Source organism: Nerophis ophidion, linkage group LG02, assembly GCF_033978795.1.
Source record: "Nerophis ophidion isolate RoL-2023_Sa linkage group LG02, RoL_Noph_v1.0, whole genome shotgun sequence".
Taxonomy (NCBI): domain Eukaryota; kingdom Metazoa; phylum Chordata; class Actinopteri; order Syngnathiformes; family Syngnathidae; genus Nerophis; species Nerophis ophidion.
Genome location: NC_084612.1, coordinates 25235687 through 25253435, shown reverse-complemented (window position 1 = coordinate 25253435; position 17749 = coordinate 25235687). Strand labels below are relative to the sequence as shown.

The window sequence follows — 17749 nt, the reverse complement described above, 5'->3', positions numbered from 1 at the left end:
CATCATATGTCACATGAACCTGAAATCTTAAACACTCTGTGACGTCATGGTCGTCATATTTCACAAACTTGAAATCTTAAACACTCTGTGACGTCATGGTCATCATATGTCACATAAACTTGAAATCTTAAACACTCTGTGATGTCATGGTCATCATATGTCACATGAACCTGAAATCTTAAACACTCTGTGACGTCATGGTCGTCATATGTCACATAAACTTGAAATCTTAAACACTCTGGTCTTCATATGGCACCTAAACCTGACAAGTCCTCATATGTACCATAAAAATCAGGTTCAGAAAAAAACAAAAGAGTTGCAAAAATCTCAATAGACCACTGTGTTTCTAAAATTCTGGTTCACTAACCGTCTGATTCCCAGGCCTGTAGGACCATTGGAAAGGCATGTCCCCATATGTCACGTTTTTGTCATAAGTCCTCATATGTCACCCAAACACGTATGTGTGCGTGCGTGCGTGCGTGCGTGTGTGTGTGTGTATGTGTGTGTGTGTTTATGTGTGTGCGTGCGTGCGTGTGTGTGTGTGTGTGAGGTGTGTGTGTGTGTGTGTGTGTGTGTGTGTGTGTGTGTGTGTGTGTGTGTGTGTGTGTGTGTGTGTGTGTGTGCCATTATGCTTCCATTACGGTGGCATTATACTAAAATGTGTAAACTAAAAAAGTTTTTTTTACAAAAATAATTGACTGCAATAAGTAAAGAAAATAGATATTGTTTTAGTTATAAATTGGTATATTTTTGCTGGAAATGACACAGGAACTTAGTAAAAGACTAAGAAGTTCTGCAAGTTGTATTAATTTAACTTACAAGCTTATTTGGTTCTGTAACAGAGCGCTTAACTCAAAACACTCATATCGCAAATCAACGTCTCCCGTTGAAACAAATTGAAATCACTTTAATTGGCGCTTGCCTGCCCCTCAACTCTTACCCTGTACAACCAACTACTACAGTAGTTTTATGAAGTAATGTGATACATTTGTACAGCATTTACATTGAAGAGTGGACTTCCAGCTGCTTCGCTGTCAAACACATCATCAGCAGCATTCTCATATTTGCATGGATGAATGTCTACTGTTTAGATATTACTTTAACATTCTTGGCAGTCGTTGGATTCAGCCTGCTTCAGTAGACTGGCAGTGATACTCTCCAACTGTCTTGCCAAGTCGACTACACGCTCTGCTGTGTTCTTACACCTTTATTACTTTAATTCAATGAATGTCACCAATTCTTTTAAGCACTGTCCTTCACTCTCACTTCTTCCTTCCCACGGTTGGAAAACAACGTTATTTCGATGTCTAGCTTTACGTTACTGCTAGTGAGAGAGACCTGGTGTTTTGACGGATCTTCCGAGGTTCACTTTGCCAACGTCAACGAATGATGGGGATGCTTGTAACTCAAATGTTTGCTTGAAAATTAAAGCATGATAATTAGCAGAGATGCAGCTCAAAAGACTCATAAAGTGAGGTACAATAGGAAAGGATTCATATGGCCCCACTCCTGGGTAGGTCTCGGTGAGAGTAAGGTGGGGGTTAATCATTTTGCGATGCAGTCTGCTGAAAATAATGGAAAGCGCCACTCTACATAGCAACTGATGCTGTGGTCAAAGATGGAATTTCAACAAATCACATTTTAAGATTTTTAACGCTCTACAGTCATCTGGCAGCTAAAATGGGTCGTGCCACCCTGCCAATTTGTCACGTTTCATGTGTCAGTAAGCTCAAAATATTGGGGCCATATGAATACCCTTCCTACTGTACCACTGTAAATGTATATATTAAAAGATCCTTGTATTTTCAATCTAAACCTGTACTTTTCAAGGTGTGAGGTGCCTCAGCTGGTAGGTGTCAGAAGACTTTGCGGAAGACGCAGCAGCCCAAGAAAGATACTAAAAAAAATAAAACACAAAATATGCTTCAAATAATCTGTTTTTTAGACAGAAGGTAAAGGCCACAGCTGTTTTACAGGGATGCTCCCAATAAAAATACATGACATAAATCGTTGTGATCAACAATACATTTACTCTACAAAACTCTCAAACTGTAGTATGTGGACCTATGGTGTGCAAGCTTTATCCAGTGGTATGCCAAAGAATCACTTTATTAAATAACAATGTTTTATTTTCCTATATTAAAACCCAATTGATTATTATAACTGTGTGTTATGTTACAGTGGCCAACAATATTAAAATATACTTGTTAAATGAAACCTCATGCTACGGCTCAGACTCCTGCCAACGTCGCTCATCCGTCTGTGCGCACCTAGGGACACGCCCCTCGGGACACGCCCACGGGCGCGCACATCCAGGGACGAGCCACGCACGTCTCCGCCCTGCAGCAGCCGCCAGCTGCAATCATTCACCGGCAATCATCACACCTGCCGGTAATGAAGGAGCTGCCTTCATAAGCCTGGACATCCTAGCATGCCGGCGCCGGAGTATAGTCTTCTGTTCGAGTACAGTAAGCCACGTCCTGCTTCATGTAATCCTGCTCTCGCTGTGTTTACCCATCAGTGTTTTCAGTGCGTGATTTCTTGTGTCCTCCCCGAAGTACCCTCCGTCGTCTTTAAAGTGAGCTGTGCGTCTCACTTTTTCCCTGGATCTCCCTCTGGACTCTGACTGCCTCCCTCAATCCTTGACTTCCCCCCCTTGGACACGGATCTTGTCTCTTCGCTACTGCCCTACGGACTTCCGTGTTACTTCGCTCTCCACAACATTTGGTAACACACACCTCAGCTAATCACACACATAGCCTCAGACCACATACACTTTTGGATCTTGTTCACACTCCATTTCCTTAGTTTATATTATATTGTTTTATTATATAATAAATCTGTAGAGCTACATCCTCTGGTGTCTGTTACCGTCACCTTCCCCCTGCAAACCACAACATCTCAGCCTTGTTTTTAATGGGTACTTAGGCATACTATGCTACTGTATTTTAATATTGGCCATTACGAAGGCACATTTTTTCTTAGGTGGTACTTGGTGGAAAAAGTTTGATCTAAAATAAAGACAAAAATTAATAAAAAATGTGAAACGTTCTAACACAATGTAAAAATAAAAAAAATAATAACTTGTCTATTGCCTCTTCCTTAGGCTATTTCCAGTTACAGTATCCATTACCGCAAAAATCTTTAACTCAAAGTACAGACATATGAACAATTTGAGTTTAATTTGTGTTTCTTATTCAGTGCATCAGATTAGGGGAGTGTGTTGCAGAAGGAGTCCACATTTCTAAACGTTCATCACAATGAACGCCCAATTATGAAGAGAATCCGATACTTAACATTCCTCACCATGGCCTATAAAGTCTCATTAAAAACACGGTTGTAGGTTTCCTCTAATTGCACCAGCAGGCACTAAATCATATATTCCAACATACAGTCAGACGTGCCATTTTCAAAGGATTGAGTTACCTAATTAAACAGGTTTTGTGTCATATCTACTGAATGGTTCTGCTTAAAGGCTTGTGACAAATAATAGTGAAGTGCTCGAGAAATGGCTATTTGTGACAGAACAAAGGCATTAGAAAGAAATAGACTACTTGGAAAAAAGAAGCGGGAAAGCAACATTGAATGGGGGGCTACCACTACAGTACTTGTGAAGTCTCAAAATTTGGAGTTCAAGATGATTTTTTATGGGAGAAATATGCTTTAAAAGTAAAACAGAAATTTGGATCCTAAATAGTCAACAGTTGATTTCTCTCGGAATTATTATTATTTTTTTTTGTTTTAAATTTTTTGTTTCGATCTATGATTGGAAGAAATTACAGCTGAACGACAAAGAGAAAATATGGCCACCACCAACAAATGAGAAATAGCCGCTGCCAATCAAGAAGAAGAAGCAGGTTTCATGAATGCCATGGACAGCGCTCAAAAGTTTGGCTTAACTTTCTTTAAAAAAAAAGACTGGTTTGCGCAGTGCAACATATACAAGGCTGTTAAGTTAAATTCAAAGTCCCAAGGATAGTCACGCACACACTAGGTGTGGTAAAATTAAGTTAAAGTTAAATCGTCAAATCAAAAGGAAAATGCACAACAAATCTAACAGAACACCTCTGGATGATGTAGGGTTCTAGGAAGTATGGTTTATTTTTATTTTTTTACAAATTACATTTTGTTTTCCTCCAAATTAAATGTTTTCAATTTTAACTATTTAAAGATTTTCATTTTTTACCATCTACACCACGGGTGTCCAAACTTTTCCTACCGAGTAATGCAACAGAAAAGGAAAGAAGAAATTTGTACAATAATAAGCAACAAACAATTAAATGTATATCAGTAAATGCAAAATAATTTGAAAAAAAAAGTATCTTAATTTCGTGTTTATAGGTGCCAAAGCAAATTGTCATTACATCTGACATACCTCATTGATACCTAATTTATTTAACTTTTGACTTTTGACAGCCCTGGATAATGCCTATTTTATCAACAGAGTGAGTGCTTATTGTAACAGGGAAACATGCAAAATTGTATTGATACAACACAGCATAGGACAACTTTGGCCGGTATTCAAGTCAAAGCATAATAATTTAACATAACTGCTGTAAGTTTACATGCTTTCAAATAAAGTAAAGTACACACAAGATGCATCAGTTATTATTTGGTGTTCAAACTATGGTATTTGACGTAAAAAGTTATAATAAATTTAGCAATGAAGATGTTTAAGCTGCAATCCCTGGCATCAGTGATTGCGTCAACAACCGCTGGCAAAAAATTGCATTTTTAGCACAGTGTTTTTCTGTGTAGATAGTCCATAATAAAGGTAAAAAGGTATGAAACCAAAAATAACGTTAAAAAAATACTTAAGGGACCTAAGGCCCACTCAAATATTTACACTGAAATAATAAAATCAAAGCACTCTTGATTGTAATTGTGATCAATCATTACATCTACCCTACTTACAGTTTAGCAGCTATAAACCTTGTCAAATGAAATGAAAATAAGTTGCGAATATTTCTCATTTTTTACCTTGAGCTGCTTGTCTGGCTACAATGTAGCTTGCTCTGAAAGGGGAACTGGACTTTTTTATGGAATTTTGCCCATCATTCACAATCATTATCAGAGACATGATGATGGATGTTATTTATTGTTTTTATGCTTTTTAAAGATTAAATAAATGTGATCAAAAGTCTGTTTACAATGGAATGCCACTCAATTCTGCCTATAAAGCCCTTGAAAAAATATCCAAACACCTTCATTAGGGTTTTACATATTGATGTAAGTACATATGTAATGTAGTGACAGGCACATTTAAAATAAGATCTAATATTTACGTATTTTACAACTTGTCGGAAGACATCCTCAGCCATATACTGTCCAGGTGAGAGGCATGATTTATGGAGCAAGGAAAGCAAGGAAAAACCTCACCAGTCGATTATATCGAATTTCTACACAGTTCATCTGCATTAACGCTTAAAATGACAATATTGCTCATACTTGGTTAATACTCAAGTCAGAAAATGTAAATGGAGTATGGTTGGCGCTTTTTGGATGCTTATTTATTGGATTTTACGAATTGGCAACACTAAATTGGCCCTAGTGTGTGAATGTGAGTGTGAATGTTGTCTGTCTATCTGTGTTGGCCCTGCGATGAAGTGGCGACTTGTCCAGGGTGTACCCCGCCTTCCGCCCGATTGTAGCTGAGATAGGCGCCAGCGCCCCCCGCGACCCCGAAAGGGAATAAGCGGTAGAAAATGGATGGATGGATGGAATGCATAAAAAACTCATGTCACGTCTTTCATAAGGATTGTGAATTATGGGCAACATTTTAAAGTGCCGTTCCCCTTTAAAACATATCTGGATTCCAGAGTCAATGACCCAAAACACTTTTTTCTGCAATTACAATCCATATTCCTTCCTGTTAAGGCAATCCGCCAGCTTTTCCACAAGCATTGGATGCTTTGTTTCATGATGCTGCTTAAGTTTGGGTGGCTTCAGTGCCTTATTAGATAGCGTGAGCTTACTCTCCACACACGGAGCCCTCAGCTCTGCTTAATTACCCCGGTTGACAAAGCCGTATTTCATCAAACGGATTTTACTTGCGTAAAAATGTTGTCTTTTGACGCATACTGGCACCACTTTGCTCAGCATGTTTACACTTAAGAGACTTCTAAAAGACATTTAATTCTGATTGTTTGAGCTTGTCATGTGTCACTCAATCAACACTACTACCACAAGTTGTGGACAAGTGTATTACAACTGACCCAATACCTGGAAGCAGTTCGTTTTTGGGGCTGTTTTTATGTATGCAAATAAACCCCTCAAAGCCTGCCCCTGGTCACTAGTGAAATATACATCTTAAAGATGAACATCTTCACTAGTTTTGTGTTCAGACACAGCCGGAAATAAACTTCACTGCATATTATATAGTACATAGTAGGGGTGCGGGAAAAAATCGATTCGAATACGAATCGAATCTTTTATTTTGTGCGATTTAGAATTGATTGAATTTTTTTAAAAATCGATTTTTTTTTTTGATAATTTTATTTATTTTATTTTTTTTAATCAATCCAACAAACCACTAAACAGCAATACCATAACAATGCAATCCAATTCCAAAACCAAACCTGACCCAGCAACACTCAGAACTGCAATAAACAGAGCAATTGAGAGGAGACACAAAGACGACAGAACAAACCAAAAGTAGTGAAACAAAAATTAATATTATCAACAACAGTATCGATATTAGTTATAATTTCAGCATAGCAGTGATTAAAAATCCCTCATTGACATTATCATTAGACATTTATAAAAATAAAAAAAAAGAACAATAGTGTCACAGTGGCTTACACTTGCATCGCATCTCATAAGCTTGACAACACACTGTGTCCAATGTTTTCACAAAGATAAAATAAGTCATATTTTTGGTTTGTTTAATAGTTAAAACAAATTTACATTATTGCAATCAGTTGATAAAACATTATCCTTTACAATTATAAAAGCTTTTTACAAAAATCTACTACTCTGTTAGCATGTCAGCAGACTGGGGTAGATCCTGCTGAAATCCTATGTATTGAATAAATACAGAATCCTTTTAAATTGGGGAAAAAATCGTTTTTGAATCGAGAATCGAATCGAATCAAAAAATCGATATATTATCGAATCGTGACCCCAAGAATCGATATTGAATCGAATCGTGGGACACCCAAAGATTCACAGCCCTAGTATATAGCATATATTTTTTCAGATTTTTGCCTATCATTCGCAATCCCTATGAAACACAAGAACTCATATGTTGTTCTTTATTTTATGCATTCCCATTTGTAATGTATGGCAAGTACAAGGTAGCTAACAATGCAGCTAATTAATGAAAGTCATCTATTGTGCCTGATAAGCCCTCTAATAAAACATCCAAATACCGCCAACAATACCCTATTTACATGTTGAGACCTGAATATAAACCGAGTGTTAGCGATATTGCTAGTATAAGCGCTAACGGCGAGGCACAAATTTCCGTGGCCCGTTGATCACCGACTACACAGCTTATGCAGCTATTGACAAACTGAGCAGATGAGCTGCTGCATCACCTCTAAATTGGTAAAATGTAATTTTAGATTATAAATCATGTCTCTCACTTGTATGGTATAAGTTTGTGGCCATAAACTGAGGTCTTGGTCAACTTTGACATTCAACTTTGACCTGGAGATGGTAAGAAATACACAAAAATACACTTTTTTTTTTTTACCTTGCTGAAGATTTTGCCTAATTCTTTATCTAAATGGGAAAACATTGACATCCCATCAGTCGGCATCCCACTGAAACAGGCATTGTACAGTAAGTGATTGTTTTATTATTGTTACTATTATTATCATGTTCGTAGTTCGCATTTCTTGTTTGGAACTTTGCAACATTGCTACCTGCTGGATCTGCTTATTATTCAGCTTCTAAAATACCTGGCTCATCCTCTGTATTTTCAGGCTCAAAAATAAAATATATATAATAATTTGTCCCAAAGTAACCGCGTTGTCTCCCATTAAGTCTGCCATGAGGTGTAGTTATGGTCGTTACGTGGTGTTGTTTTGTTTGCACACACACACACAGAAAAAAAATCCCAATATACAATGTAAAGAAAAAACAGCTTTGAAAAGGCAAATCCTTCAAAACGTCACCATTTTCAGAAGAGCAAGAAATAAAACATCAGATAACATACTCTTCAAATTTCACTTCAGAACAATGTAGCCTTCAATGGTTGTTTTGTAAAAGAATACAATGTAGTTGTAGATTGAAAAGTTGGTGTCAGTTTATTCCAAAGAGAGGGTCCTCTATATTCAAAGACACATTCCTTAGTAGACGCTCTACATAATGGTTGATAAAAGTCATGACAGTATCTTGTTGAGTACGGTAAGTATGTATATGAGAAGAAGACAACAAAAAAAGGGAAAAACTATCGGTAAATCAATGAAAATATCATTGATTGTGATTTCTGGATTTTTCTTTTTAGGTTATCTCTCATACAGTGGACATGCACCTACTGTGAACATTTCAGACCCCTCCATGAGTTCTAAGTGGGAGAACTTGCAAAATAGCAGGGTGTTCAAATACTTATTTTCTTGACTGTATGTGCTTGTCTTACATAAGGATTGTGAATGGTATATAAACTTTCTGGAAAAAAACACAGTTCCCCTTAAAAAACATATTTAAACACAAATACATAAATACACACATAATTACAGTTTGAAATTCCAACATGTCTGAAAAGAACTAGGAAGTTTATTGAATCGCACCCCTTTCTTTGTTTCAGTGCAATTTATGTCTCCTTTCCTGTCCAAGTTAAACAATTAAACAAGGCGACTCGGTAAAGAATCTGGGTATTATCTTCGACCCAACTCTCTCGTTTGAGTCACACATTAAAAGCGTTACTAAAACGGCCTTTTTTCATCTCCGTAATATCGCTAAAATTCGCTCCATTTTGTCCAGTAACGATGCTGAGATCATTATCCATGCTTTTGTTATGTCTCGTCTCGATTACTGTAACGTATTATTTTCGGGTCTCCCCATGTGTAGCATTAAACGATTACAGTTGGTACAAAATACGGCAGCTAGACTTTTGACAAGAACAAGAAAGTTTGATCATATCACGCCTATACTGGCACAGCTGCACTGGCTTCCTGTGCACTTATGAGGTGGCGACTTGTCCAGGGTGTACCCCGCCTTCCGCCCGATTGTAGTTGAGATAGGCGCCAGCGCCCCCTGTGACCCCAAAAAGGAATAAGCGGTAGAAAATGGGTGGGGGGGTATAAAATACTACACGGTCTAGCTCCAGCCTATCTTGCGGATTGTATTGTACCATATGTCCCGGCAAGAAATCTGCGTTCAAAGGACTCCGGCATATTAGTGATTCCCAGAGCCCAAAAAAAGTCTGCGGGCCATAGAGGGTTTTCCATTCAGGCTCCAGTACTCTGGAATGCCCTCCCGGTAACATTTCGAGATGCTACCTCATTAGAAGCATTTAAGTCTCGTCTTAAAACTCATTTGTATACTCTAGCCTTTAAATAGACTCCCTTTTTAGACCAGTTGATCTGCCATTTCTTTTCTTTTTCTCCTCTGTCCCCCTCTCCCTTGTGGAGGGGGTCCGGTCCGGTGGCCATGGATGAAGTACTGGCTGTCCAGAGTCGGGACCCAGGATGGACCGCTCGTCCAGAGTTGGGACCCAGGATGGACCGCTCACCTGTGTATCGGCTGGGGACATCTCTGCGCTGCTGATCCGTCTCCGCTTGGGATGGTTCCCTGCTGGCTCCACTTTAGACGGGACTCTCGCTGCTATATTGGATCCACTTTGGACTGGACTCTCACGGTTATGTTAGATCCACTATGGATTGAACTTTCTCAATATCATGTTAGACCCGCTCAACATCCATTGCTTTCGGTCCCCTGGGGGGGTTGCCCAAGCTTTCTATAGTCATCATTGTCAACATCCCACTGGGGTGAGTTTTTCCTTGCCCTTATGTGGGCTCTACCGAGGATGTCGCTGTGGTTTGTGCAGCCCTTTGAGACACTTATGATTTAGGGCTATATAAATAAACATTGATTGATTGATTGATTGTTTACTTTACAAACACTTTGAGTTTGAACAGTTTCTAAAACTACATCATATGTGCATTGTTTGACCTCTCTTTGCCTAATCCATTAATTTTATTTGTTCACTAGGGTCATGTTTCTTCTATTTGTTATTTTGTTAGATGTAAAAAAAAACAATTCAATACTGTATGTATAAATGTGAAGTTGTGTTTGTTTTTGGGTTTTTTTTCCATCTGTTTGTGAGTTAGCAGAATACTTTCTGGTTCATGGGGGGGTGACGATTAGATGGGTGGCACCATTATGTTACTGATGTACAGTTCGATTGATGCCATACTGACGAGAAACTTGAAAGTAAAGTCCTGATCTGAGCACTATGGTTGGTTCTTGGCGGATGCATGCACTGTCAAAGTGCTGTTGGTTAACAAATGCTGACACAGCATTTTTGCATGGATGGGAGGAGGAAGTACACCTCGTTTGAGTGTATCCTTCTATCAGTCCATTTATCCATTAATTTAATGTTGCTGAGTTGTATATATCAAAATCAGCATGGGTGGGGGATTGCAACTGAATACATTGACGCATGTTAGATACTGTGTATGTACAAGATAGAAGGGCTGTCAATTAACATGTTAAAGTTAATTAATCCATCATCATCATTAATCTCGTCTGATTAAAAAAAAAAACACAATCAAGCCATCTGCAGTGCAGAATATCCCCCCAAAAAATCACTGCAATGTCTCTGGTAATGCATTACGTTTGTGAAAGTAGCGTTATTGCAGGCTGCAGAAACAAATAAGTAATTATGGAATATGCTAAATACCAGGTTAGTATTCTTAATGGGAAATTTTGATACAGGAAAAAAAAACACGACTAAACAGTTAACGGACATAGGGCCTGATCTACTAAGATTCCAATATCATAGCTGGTACTATCAGTGGGCACGTTGCGTGTGATCTACTAAGACTGCAAGTAAATTGATAACAAATGCAAAAGTGGTACAGACCGCCTTATTTAAAAGCGTCTTTCACCATTGAGACACTAATTCACTGTGCATTCATGTTATCGTGGTCCCACTTGTGGCGTTTTGTTATGCTTGAAAACATGCAGCAGACACGTACGACTTTTTCTGGGCAACAAAACCAACTTTTTTAACAAGCTGAAGGTGCGCCCTTGGAGATGCTGGCAGTAAATGCAGCCATGCGCTGGCATACTCCAGCCTCAAGAAAATGCATATTGCAAGGAATGTTACCATATATTTATGAAAAAATAAACATAATTAAAAAAGAATGCCAGCAAAAACAAAAACAAATCAATGTATTGTTTTAATCAGTTCTTTACGTCATTCAGCAGCTATAGAATGATACATTTATATTGCAGTTTAGACAAGATGTCAAATATTGTTTTTATTTTTGACGGTTCATATATGTTGACAATCTTACATAGAACAGAGCTGCACCGTAATCACCTCCTTTATGCACAATGCCAGTTTGCACGTCCTTTCTAGACATACTAAAGTAAAGACGCAATGTAGTGACAGCAGAACAAGTTTAGTCATGATAAATCTCACTGCATGTGCTAAATCATTGTTTTTGCTGTTTCTCCTCTAAGTATGGTGGGTGTTCTGATAATTAGCATATGTTTAATATTCATGCTGACAGACACGCTAAATGGGTTGCGATTCTTATTCTGCTCACTTATTAAGGGATTATATTATGATTTATTTTCTGTATATAAAACACTTCCTAGTGGTCTACATAACATGTAATAGTGGTTCTTTTGTCAAAAGTCAAGCTGTTTTTTGACCCTCTGTCGAGGATGCGTCATTTTTTGGGCGGTATATTTACGTGGCTCCACTTGTCCCTGTCAGCCATGTTGTAATTTCAGCGCTTCCATATGGAGTCTATTGACAGATATAAGTTAAAACTATAAGATACTTTGTATTATAAATGGCAACAGCGAAAGATGCATGTGTATGTACGGGCTCGTCTGCCCCACAACAAGAGCATAGAGAAAAAGAATGAGCTTATTGACTACAGCACAGATATGGCCTGCCATTTCTTTTAATGTCCGCCGCAAAAGCCTGGAAGTAAAGTGTTTCAATAAAACACATCACTGTTCTTACTAAGTGTATTTGTCATTTCTATTTTTGAAGAAATAAATGTATGTATTGCATGAAATGTCATGTATTTTATGCTTTATTATTTTTACTACTCAGTGGCCTGGTGGTTAGAGTGTCCGCCCTGAGATCGGTAGGTTGGGAGTTCAAACCCGGGCCGAATCATACCAAAGACAATAAAACTGAGACCCATTGCCTCCCTGCTTGGCACTCAGCATCAAGGGTTGGAATTGGGGGTTAAATCCCCATAAATGATTCCTGGGCGAGGCACCGCTGCTGCCCACTGCTCCCCTCACTTCCCAGGGGGTGATCAAGGGGATGGGTCAAATGCAGAGGACAAATTTCAACACACCTAGTGTGTGTGCGACAGTCATTGGTACTTTTAACTTTAACTTTATTATCTGATCATGCAGCAATATTGTATTACTATTTAATGTATAACAATATTTTTGTTATTTAAATAATTTCAAATAAATAGTCAAATGTCTGTTTGTCACCTTGACTTCACAGCAAGTTATCCATCAATTTGTATGTTAAAAAAATGTATAATCAAATACATAGGCACCTGTATAATATTATTATGGGGTGATAAAACATTATTATGCATATCCATTCTCTGTTATTGAAGGCAGAGGTAACGGTGATATGGTCCTCAATGAAAACAAGTTTGACACCAATGGACTACAGCGTCGGATTACTGTACAATCTTTGGATCATTTTCTAACATATATGAAGAAGTCTGCTTACGTCACGGGATAAATTCACAGGAATAGTATGAAGGAAGGCAAGATTATTTTATAAATATCCCCGCAATGCCTCCACGGTTTTTATTACATATGTTTGGAACGTATGGGGATCCAAAAACATATAAGCAGGTACCAATAGGTAAGAAAACTCGGTTTTGCATAACAGGTCCCCTTTGAGAAGTGCAATCCTTCACAAGATTTGCATGTACTATCAAGTTTGCCCGTGTTTTAATACACACAACATTTAGTAGATCAGGCTCGTAGGCCTGATTTACTAAAATACACAAAAGGAGGAACAGGTGCACATTAATGTGGATCAATGTTTGTTTCTAAACGCATCATCTTAACTTGAACACGGTGTAAAAGCTGCTTAATGCATGAATATCAAGTACATATAGATCCCCTTCTTGTTTAACTCTCTTCAGCTGCGTTTCCATTATCTTTAGAAATGTGCAAAACCTAAATATTGCAAAAGAAACTGGTCATGGAAACACCCATATTTCGAAAAACCTCTTAAATATCGCAAAAATATTTTTATGCTCTCATGAGCTGTTTTTTTAGACGTTTTGATATTGAAGTGTGTTGCAAAAGCATGATGGAAACATTTTTTTCACGTTCACAGGGCACCTAAACGTTCATTTCCAATTTGTGGGCCATGGGGAGAGAGGCGGCACTTTCCCTGCAATAGAGGGCGACCCGCAGGTTCATAGAGGCCCACATGCTTGAACAATGTCGAGGTGGCCTTTGAATCCGCAATTCGTCTGCGACTTCCTCGTTCACAATTCTCTCCCAAAAATCCCTTATTCATGACCGCAGCCATACGTAAGTACGTTGCCTCGGCAACAAAAGTGGCTGCAATTGTAATCACAGATCCAAAACTGTCATGATCTGTGGTTTGGATCATGTGTTATGCTTTCTGTCTAAGACTCCATTAGTTCCTGTTTGCACTTCCTTGTTTGTTTTGTCACCATGGTTACTAATTTCTGTCAAGATATGTGGGGTCGCAGCTTGCTGCAGGGGTCGTTCTCCCAGGAATGCAGACTGACTACTCGGGACATGGCGTGCAGGTAAAAAACATGATTTAATCATTAACTCAGAAGCTACAAAAAAGTACAAACAAAAGGCGCGCACAAGGCGGAAACACAACTTAGACAAAAATGTGGACAATAAACAAAACTTACTTGAAAGGAAAATTAGTACGGATCTATGGCATGAAGGAGCAGCATGAATTTTGGGGTAAAAAAAACTAGCAATGTCACCAGACCGACTGACAGACAAAGACTGGTTTAAACACTGCTTCTGATTAGTGCTCGGGAAGCAGGTAAGCGGGCGAGCACTAATCAGAGACAGGTGAACACAATGAGTAACTATGGTGACAAAACAAACAAGGAAGTGCAAACAGGAATTACTGGAGTCTTAAACAGAAAACATAAAACATGATCCAAACCACAGATCATGACAAAAACCATATAATAGCATAGCGATTCCTCAAAGTGGAGTGTCACGGGAGAATATTTCACGAGAATTACAGCTCATGACGCAAAACACCTTTGAAAGGAAAAAGCAACAAGTACTTTGTTGACATTTTTGAATATATCGCTTCTTTTTTGCAAAAACATGAAATTCAGCTTTTGCTCATGCAAAAGTAGATACCATTAAAATTAATTATATGTGTCTGTTATAAATCGAAAGTAATCCACGGCAACCCTTTGATTTTAATTGTTTGATAGCGATACTATTTAATGTATTTTATACTTATTTAAGATGTTGCATTGAGTCACATTAATCTATTCAATCCCTTGTAGAGTTTTTTTTTTTTTGAATACGTTTTACATGTTAAACTGCAGTTACAATTTAATGCACATGAGTAGCATTAGAAAACTATTTCCTGGCAATGCAAGACATATTACATACAATAACAACTGAACGGTTGTATCTGCTCTGCCTGCTGTAAAGGCGATCTCACACCACAGAGAGCAGGATTCCGTGTTCTTATACAAACTGTACAACACTTGACTGTTGTATATGTCTGTTAATGCTTTACTCCTAGAAGATCTCTGCATGGATGAACCCTGAATGACATTGGTGACCTTATAAGAAGTTGGAAAAATTTCAATGTGTGACTTTTACATACAGGATTGGCTTAAAAGATGTCTGATGTTAGTTTAGCTGTTTATGCACAGCAAACACAAGTGAAAACTGTGATTACCAGCAGGTAGTACTCTACTCTTGCAGGAGGAAATACTTTTGCAGAAATAAAGAGTCCATTAATAAAATGTTATGGAAATTAAGTGTTTTAGGTCATCCAAGGAACTTTACTGCTGTAACAGCAACATTAAAACTGCTCACATTGTGAGTCTTTAATCACATACTTTCCTCTAAGCAAACGTCTTCCGGTATTTGTCATTCAGGATTATTTGATTAAAAATATTTTTTAGCCTTCTTTTTTAACTTCTGACTCTCCTGTTAATTCTTGAACCTTGATCTCACAATTTTGTTACAAAGCAAAATTTGGCAGCAGCATAAAAAACAAGTGTGGTGTTGATTCTGTAAATATGGTCAAAATGGCATTTCTACAGATATGTATTCATTTGGATTTACTGTGTATTCATACTAGGTAGAATCAAATTTTTTTCAGTGTCACAGGTGAGCTGGAGTTAACCCCAGGTGACTTGGCTAAGAAGCAAGTACACTGTGAACAAAGTGTATATACAGTTGACAACAATCATCCCACGTTTAATTTTATATTAACGATATACTGTATGCATCTTCACTCTCTCACAGATCTTCTTGATTTCAAGCATATTCTATGTATTATGATAAATCTGTTTTTACAAATACATAATAATTAGGGCAGGCAAAAATAGGGTAATTCATATGGTTATTCACAAGAATGAATGAATGTATATACCAGCTACAGGCAGCGGGCCATTTGCGGCCCGCTAGTGTCTTTAATGTGGCCTGCGAGACGTCATGAGTTTAATAAAGAATCGCACCGCGGAGTACTTTCATATTCATCTTAAATACCAAGCGGTGTCTGAATGATACAGATTTGCTGACATCATATGGGCAATGTGAGTAAATCAGATGAGTGACATTTAAATGTTGCTTGAAACAATAGCAAAGCATTTACTTATATAACAAAAACCAAACAACCTTCCCTATTCATGTTGGAAAATGAATAAAAATAAATGCAACTAACATAATGGAGGTGCTCGTGGCTGTCGAAGGAAAGGGAGACACTCGAGACAGAAGAGGGCTGAAGCGAGGAGGGAGCGAAGGAGATATAAACCATATCTTCCTTCCGTCGTCATGGGTAACGTGCGCTCTCTGGCAAACAAAATGGATGAGTTGTCGGTTCTTGTCGGTAGTCAGAAATAATATTGTGAGTGTAGCCTAAAGTGTTTGACTGAGACGTGGCTGCACGACGATGTTCCGGATAGTAACGTCTCTATAAGCGGCTTTGAAATGGTGCGCGCTGACTGGGACCGAACCAACGGCAAGCGGAAAGGGGGGGGCTTGCTTTGTTTATTAATAAGAAATTTTGTCATCCATGTCATATTACAATAAAAGAACGCCACTGTGACCTGAATATAGCGATGTTAGCTGTAGGACTCAGACCATATTATTTGCCCAGGGAGATTCCGCATGTTATCATGATGGCAGTATACATCCCCCCCTCTGCTAACGCTGCAGCTGGCAGTGACGTTATCCACAGCTCGATAGCCAGACTACAAACCCAGCACCTGAAAGCCCTCATCCTCATCTCGGGGGATTTTAACCATGTTACTATGGACAAATTACTCCCCAACTTCACTCAGTATGTCAGCTATCCACACCAGAAGAAGTAAGATCCTGGACCTCCCTCCATCCATCCATGTTCTACCGCTTATTCCCTTTTTGGGGTCGCGGGGTGAGCTGGCGCCTATCTCAGCTACAATCGGGCGGAAGGCGGTGTACACCCTGGACAAGTCGCCATCTCATCGCAGGGCCAACACAGATAGACAGACAACATTCACACTCACATTCACACACTAGGGCCAATTTATTGTTGCCAGTCAACCTATCCCCAGGTGCATGTCTTTGGAAGTGGGAGGAAGCTGGAGTACCCGGAGGGAACCCACGCATTCACAGGGAGAACATGCAAACTCCACACAGAAAGATCCTGAGCCTGGGATTGAACCCAGGTCTGCAGGACTTTCGTATTGTGAGGCAGACACACTAACCCCTCTTCCACCGTGAAGCCCGATCCTGGACCTGCTGTATGCAAACATCAAGGATGCGTATAGCTCCATACAACTACCAGAGCTGGGCCGGTCAGACCACAACCTTGTTTACCTCAACCCCTGTTATGTGCCTCTGGTCAAAAGACTGCCTGTGACCGAAAAAACTGTGAGAAGGTGGTCAGAAGGGGTCCAATAGACACTACAAGGTTGTTTTGAGGTAACTGACTGGCAGGTGCTCATGGAGCCTCATGGTGAGGACATTGACGGGCTTACAGAGTGCATTACAGACTATATCAAATTCTGTGTTGACTCAAATGTCCCATCAAAGACGATCACCTGCTACCCAAACAACAAGCCGTGGATGACCAAAGACATCAAAACCATACTGAATGAGAAGAAGAGGGCATTCAATGCTGGTAACAGGGAGGAGGTGAAAACAGTTCAGGGGCTGCTGGAGACCAAACTTAGGGAGGCCAAGGAGAACTACAGGACGAAGCTGGAAGGGAAGCTGAAGGACAACAACATGAAGGCGGTTTGGAGAGGTATGCAGACCATCACCGGCCTCAAACCGTCAGGGGGTAGGGGGGTGGACGGAGACAAAGAGAGGACCAATGAGCTAAACCAGTTCTTTA

General features: G+C 39.1%; 1 protein-coding gene across 1 annotated transcript in view; it reads right to left on the bottom strand.

Moving 5' to 3' along the window:
* LOC133538691 (CUB and sushi domain-containing protein 1-like) overlaps positions 1-17749 on the bottom strand; it is a 1135806-nt gene that overhangs the window by 1037272 nt on the left and 80785 nt on the right. The gene's annotated exons all lie outside the window — the stretch shown is intronic.